The sequence below is a fragment of the Gymnoscopelus braueri genome (assembly GCF_963280865.1).
Source record: "Gymnoscopelus braueri genome assembly, chromosome: 2".
Taxonomy (NCBI): Eukaryota; Metazoa; Chordata; class Actinopteri; order Myctophiformes; family Myctophidae; genus Gymnoscopelus; species Gymnoscopelus braueri.
The window spans coordinates 51,864,899-51,872,603 of NC_137604.1; positions in this window are offsets into that span (position 1 = coordinate 51,864,899).

Here is a 7,705-nt window from a genome sequence, read left to right on the forward strand (position 1 = left end):
TTATTGAAATATTTATGGCAATATATATTAAAATTGCACAAGTTATATCATTACACATAATTTAATATATCTATTAGATGCGATAGCTCCATTTGAAAATAATGTATTACTCTAGCAATGATTAGGGTGACAGAGGGTGCAAGGCCAGGAAGTCATCAAGTTTATCAGATGGACTGTTCTGATTAGTCACAATTCACCCTAGCCATTGCATCCTCTGCAATGTCACTATTTGCATGTGTACATTGGGATGTCATTGCTGAAATGAAATATTGAGCAGCCCTATGAATGGCTTATGACTGTAGTAATAACTTTTTTCATTTGTTAATAAATGCCTCATACTATCCAAAGACATTCATTAAAGGTGCTGTGTTTATCCTGTATCTTGTATGAGTTCTCTCTCCTGATTGGTACCCTGACCTGAAAATGTATTTTCTGTTTACTGAAGAGCTGCAGAGATGGGGAGACCCCTGTTACTGAACAAACACTCTTTACTGAACAAACACTCTACCATGATTGCTATGGGAACATAGAGCTATTTAACACGTATTTAAAAAACAACAACACTTAAACGACCTTTAATAGAAATACACATAACATAATGTTAATAATCACTTTATTAACATTACAAGTCTACTTACTACTTCTACTGTACAATTGATCACACTTAAATATTAATAAAGTCAACAATATGGACCGGGACTATTTTTGCTTCGACTTTTCAAATCAATCTCACTTTAAAATGCATTAAACAATAATGTATAATATCATGCCTTTGACAAAAATTTGTCGCACAATTATTTGAACATTAGCATGTTGATCCATCTGAAGCTAATTTCACGTCTCTGCAAATTGATTTTCATACCATACTGAAACAAATTGAAATACATTCTACAGTTTCCTCAAAAATCTAATTTATGCTATGTTTTAATTATACAACTCATCTTACAGTAGTAGAGTTGTAGTCAATTAACTAATTATGCCAGACCACTGGAATTGGAAATTGTTGGAGAATAACTGACTTGTTCAAAGGCACCTCAGTGGTGCTTCTTGATGAAGAGGAGCACATTCACATTCACATTCACATTCCCTGCCCAGTTCTGAGCTGTTCCAGTGGTTCAAACAGGTAAACATCTGGTGCAAATATGTGCTTCATGCCAAAGCCCACACATGCACGCACACACGCACCCACCCACGCATGCATGCACGTACACACAGAGAGAGAGAGAAAGAGAGAGAGAGAGAGAGAGAGAGAGAGAGATACTCTTTAAGCGTGCCCAAAGAATGCTTAAAGAAAGCATGCTTAAAGAAAGTTTTAACAAACACAAAGTACACTCATGTCATGTCTGATATAGGCAAATGTTTATTTACTATATACGTTTTTGTTTTGTTTAAAAAATACATAATTTTGAGCCATTCCTGTGTAAACTAAGCTGTTCACAATTGTTTTCCTGCCTTCAGCAAATACTTTATTGCAAGGGTTTGTAAAGTGATGAAAGGTATATAACGTCCCTCTGGTTTCCTGGTCCTATTTTGTTTGTAGCACTAGCCCATTAGTGTGTGACTGAAAAGACAGGTAGAGCAACCTACCTCTAATCAGTTGTGTCCTAGATGCAGTGTGTGTGTGTGTGTGTGTGTGTGTGTGTGTGTGTGTGTGTGTGTGTGTGTGTGTGTGTGTGTGTGTGTGTGTGTGTGTGTGTGTGTGTGTGTGTGTGTGTGTGTGTGTGTGTGTGTGTGTGTGTGTGTGTGTGATTCAAACCTGATTATGATGAATTGGTGACAGAGGAATCACCCATCATTTTAATCTGTTTTCAATTTGGTGTGCACAGCAAAATCCTGAGTCTTAATTTAGATAAAAACTGATCCCTTTAGGTAAACAAACATTGAACAGTTTGCTTCATGGACTTGTTTGTCCACTGACACCTCTCATGTGTAAAAATGGAGCCTATTATCAGCCTTGGCATGGGGAGATTCCCTTTTTGAGTAAACGTCTGGTTGTTTGGTTTCCTGTTTGGTTTCCTGAGACCAGGGTTCAAATCCAGGTGGTTACATTGTGACCAGATCGGGTTCCTGATGGAGAAGGTCAAAGGGCGATGGATGTACTGTAGCATAGTATCCCTGCCTGTAGTCCAGAAGCCTATTTTATCCCTTGGCACGGGGAGATTCCCATTTGGTTGAATGGTAGCTGTTTGGATTCCCGCAGGGTTGAAATCCTGGTGGATACATGTGTAAGTTGTATTGTGTCGGCTTCAGTCTTATCGAGAGTTTTGGGAACAACCGCAGATAACAGCAAACAATATGCATTCAGATGGACTGACAGTTGATTTGGGATTTAAAGGGCCGTACCACCATCAATAGATATCATAGACTATTCAAAGCTTCATCCATGTTTTGGATATAAACATCGACCGTTTGTCGACCGTCTGTTTACATTTTCTCCATACGTGTACACTAAACAAACTGGTTGTTTAGCCAAAATTGTTAATGTTGGCTAAACATCATTGTACGGTTATTAAATAATTGACATATGAACTTCTTTCCTCCAGGGAATGATTTTCACCTAGACTTTTGGGTAAAAAAAAACGATGACATAACTTTGACAATAAATAAATATGCATTAACATTAAGTTTGTCGGGTTACTTATCTCAACCAAGTTCTCTTCTAGTTGGATTTCAAACCATACCGAAATTAATGGAATATAACGGCTTCCTTAAAAATCAAACAAACCACCGTATGCTTTGGAAATCAGTCGGCAGTAATGTCAAGTATACTGTGAAGTAAGTCATAAGCCATGAACAATGAACTGCTTTGACAGCTTTGATCACTGTTATTCCGAGTTATGTAGTGCATTTCAGTATCTCTTCCACTGACACACACGCACACAGTGAAATTCCTCTCGGTAAACTGTGTTGTGTGTAAAGCATTACAGTACCTACTGTACTGTATATAGCTTGAGGAACCAACGTTCAATGGAGTTCAATGGACAGGTGTTGCCATCTTGGGAGGTTCTCGCTGTTACTTTCAATGGGTGACGTCACAGCCTCTTTCTAGATTGTGCTAACCATTCATCAATCCCCTTTCCAATGAACATGTTGATGTTTCCATTATTAGAATACGAAGTGTTTCGTCGGCTGTAAATCAAACTTTTGAAATCTGCTACACGAGAGTATACCGTCTGTGGCTTTTGGATCTCCCGGACAGCGTAGTTTACATCGCCCATTAATGATCAGCTGATTAGATGATCCGCTGCAGTATCAATAACTAAACAGATTTCATTTCCTATGTCCCTCCTGCTGACCAAAACATGAAAACTAAAAACACAAACAAACAAAACTTCTGCAAAGGATACTCTTGATTTATAATCCCCAGAGCCTCCTCTCTGCTCGCTTTTGGCTCCTCAAGGAGAAACGTATGACTTGTAGTCCCTGTCACGATGGAGGAAGGAGGAGGTGAGGAGACTGAGGAGACTGAGGAGACTGAGAAATGAGAATCTGAATTTGGCTGCATACAAAATTTCAGCTTACATTTTATAGTGTTCGAGGTCCAGTTTTGTATGCTAATTTCTTTAGGTCATCACTTCCGATTTCACTTGTTTATCCTGTATACTGAGTTCTCTCTCCTGATACCGGACCTGACATGAAAATGCCTTTTCTGTTCATTAAAGGAGTTGTTCACCCAAAAAATTACTTATTTTCTATCAATTACACACCAGTCCTCCCAGATAGACCGCTGGTCATCAAATTATTGGCTTAGGAATGCGACAAAAACAAAACATTCATGAATTCAAGGCTTCATGGGGTGTGTAATTGAAAGAAAATAAATCATTTTTTGGGTGAACTACTCCTTTAAAGAGCTGGAGAGACAGGGAGACCCCTCTTTATTGAACACTGATTACTATCAGAATAAAGAGCTATTTATTTAACACCTATTTTGACAAATGAAAATCACTTACAGTACTGCAGCTTTAATGGCGTGTTAGGTGTAAACATACTGTAATATTGTATTTCATTGCAATGGATCATACAGAGAAAAGCTTTGTGACCTGCATGTTTATGCTGTGGATGTTGCTGCTGGTGCCTGTAGCCTGCAGATAACTGACTGAAAGACAAGACAGTAGAAAGAGGTGATGTTATGTGTGCATACGCGCACATATCATCACGTTAGACTTCACTGTGTGTGTGTGTGTGTGTGTGTGTGTGTGTGTGTGTGCGTGTGTGCGTGTGTGCGTGTGTGTGTGTGTGTGTGTGTGTGTGTGTGTGTACTTACTGTATGCATGAGTCAAAGTGAAAGAGAATTGAAGACAGAGACAATGGAAGGATGAAATGGATTTTCCTGTTGGTTTGAGCTGGATTTAACCACTTTCAACCTGGCTTCCCTATTTTGCGCATGTTATTATAGTTGAAATGTTCAACAACATTCAACAAATATATTAATGTAAAAAACATTACATTACACTTTTAGTGAAAAACAAAACTTCAAAAAGTTATGCATCTGCTTTTTTGTTGTTGCTATTTGTCGTATGACAAAGTATATAGGGTTAAAAGAGAAAAGACTGGACTTATTCTTCTTGTTCATTGGTACGTCTATTTTACTCTCTCTGCTCCTCGCTCCTTCTTTCCCTTTTGTGGGGGAACCTCCTCTCCATATCACTAAATGGAATCAGCTCCTATTTTGAATTAATACACTTTATCCTCTCTGAAAGGCGTCCCGCCTCTCTACCGGGTTGGGGAATACCCTGGCTAGCACTCAGATCATTTTAGAACTAATTGTGTTAGCTGTCTCATATGGAGTGCAAGGTTATTTCCCTTGCTTATGAAAATGTCACCTTTGTTTAGGGAAACATTAACTCCTGCTGTAGTGCCTTATACAACTAATGTATATACGTGAAAGGGTAAGTATACTGTACATACAGTATAGGCTACTGTTTCACAAAGCACTATGCTGTGGACTTAAAGGCCCAATCTGCAAGAGACATCGTTGTTCTTGCGCCCCACTCTTGTATCATGCATGCATTTATTTGAAACAACTGAAAAGGGTGCATAATGCATATACTAGGTGGTTGGTTCTGCTTTAGATCCAGTCTTGGAGATCTCTGGTTCCCTTCTCGTTGCACTGAAACACCAGTTTCTTCTTCAACCTTACAAAACCTTGGGTGTAGACAGAAAGACAGCCATCACACCTTAAGTTATAAACAGCTATTTTATACACACAACCAAAGGGACAAAACAGTGGATCTATTATTTCATGAAAATTAATAATAATACATGTAGTGATGGCAGTTGATTGACAGGTTGACTTACTCTTTGTGATGTGCCATGTGTCATAATCGTGCTTTAGTGCTGTTAGTTGTTCTGCATCCATTTCCTTATCGAGGGAGATCTGTCAGTGGCGAAGACTTCAATTTGAACATCCATCTCTAGCAGGTAGACTGGGGAAGGCGATGTTGGAACACAAGTGCCTCCATTGCCACACTGCTTGCAATTTTTCGGAGACCCGGAATAATTTAAAGCATGTGTACAACACACATATAGTGAAAATAGCAGATCTACAAGCAAAGCGAGGTGTTGTGAGCTTGTAGCTATTTTCACAACTTTTGCCTCTTTCTTATATTATTTTACAATTTGGCCAATGTTTGACCAGTTTTTATAGAATGTGTAACAAGTGGCTACGGGGAATTGGTGGAAGGAGTGTTGTGGGTCACAGACACAGTCAGGCCGGAATTGTAGTTCCCCACTGGACAATGGCCAGGGGCTTTTATTCAGAAAACAGAATTTCATTTTTTTTTTACTTCAAACACAAATAATACCGGCACCCATGGAGCTACTGTCTAACTAAACTGGGCCGTGCCGCTATTCGGCTTACCGGTCTGTTAGAACGTCTTTAGTCTGGCTGTCTCTCCAGACAGCTCTTCTCTCTCCAGTTGCCAACCACACTCGAGGGCACAGCTCCACTCAGCTTTTAAGGAGATGGCCTAATGGAAGGCAGCTGAGTAGGTGTGGAGCTAGCTGTCCATGGAGCCAATGAGCTGGAATGCAGCCTTCAACCACCAGCCCCCCTCAGGCCCACACCCCTCAACCTCTCACAATAGTTTGTTGTTTACTTTTGATGCGGTGATGGTCTTTTTCTTTTCTTTCTTTTTGAGGTATTCAAAAGGTCTTAAAAGTCCTTCAATTGTCACTTCACTGCCATCTGGGGACCCCCCACCTCCCCCATATCATGTGGGGACTCCCCTGGGGGTGCCGACCCACAGGTTGAGAACCACTGCATTACTGGTGCCGCCTCATTTGATTGTGATCTCTGTGTTGGTGTGTGCCAAGTCCCACTTTGTCCTACAGTACATGTATGAATGGGCTCATCCTCTTCTGATGGATGCTGCTGTAACTGGAACAAGAAACACGGCCTGAATGTAAAAGTAAAATGTCTGACACCTCTGTGCTTTCCCTGTCCCAGGACAGCTCATATTAAAGGCACAATGCAATATGTTTTTCTCAACGCTTTTGTAATTTAACGGAGACAATTGTGACTTTCAATCACTTTGATTATTAATTGGCAGAAGTAAGTACATTTTGTGTCCTTGTTGACAGAACTAGTGATCAAATTGATGTTCCCTGCACAGCCAATGCTGATGAAAATAAAAAAAATAGTCTCTAATATTAATATTGTGTAGTCTTTCACATTCATATAGCATATTAAGTATAGTCTCATTCATATGTACTTCCTAATTTATCATCCATTGTACGACAGTGTCCCACGGTGTCCCATGATCTACAAACTCACAACGTGTCACGGTGTGGTGGGTTGTGAGCTTAGAGATCTGCTATTTCTTTATGGGACACCCTCAGACGAGAACGTATACAGGCGGCTTTAAAGTGATGTGGTGGGGAAGAAAATTACTCACTTTGATGTAAGGACAACAAACTGCAATGTGTGGAAGTCATGATTAGGGAATAAAGACCAGACACACACAAATACATCTACATACAGACACACGCACATACACACACGCCATAGGTGCCTGAATTAACGATTTGTCACGTTCATTATTTAAATAGTTTTATCGACAACATTTTTATTTTGATACATTTTTTTTGCGTATTTATCCAGTGTCGTGCTGCTGAATCTAAAAGTGTGCCCGCCCACCCCAAATCAAAGTTAGGCTCCCCTGAGTCGCACGCACGCACGCACGCACGCACGCACGCACGCACGCACCCACCCACCCACACAGACTGCATCTCCTATGGATGACCACTGATCACACCATTGATGGATCCTGGGGCACCAATTTAAAACGAACACTACATGGTCCAGTTCTAGCTGCTGAGCAACTTTAACACTTTGCTTCATAATAGTGTTAACTGTTGACATCTGTCGGTGAAGCCTCAATGACTGGAAAATAATACAGTGCTGACTTTTGCAGAGTCGCATCACTTGTCCAGCTTGGGACTGTGCATGTTTCAGCAATCAGCATATGGGTACTTCACAAAAAATATATACCAGTTCAGTTTTGGCAGCAGACACAGTGTTCAACCTGTATGTTTCTGCCTGCAATGGAACACTTTCATGATGAAACAAGTTCTGTGGCCCTTGTCTTTTAGACTGTTGGTAGTATTCTACAGGGATGCTAGGAGATGCTTTGAATGAGTAAACTGCCTTCTGTAGTGTCTGTCTGTCTGTTCTTGACAGTTTCAGCGACAGAACTTTGCAGCA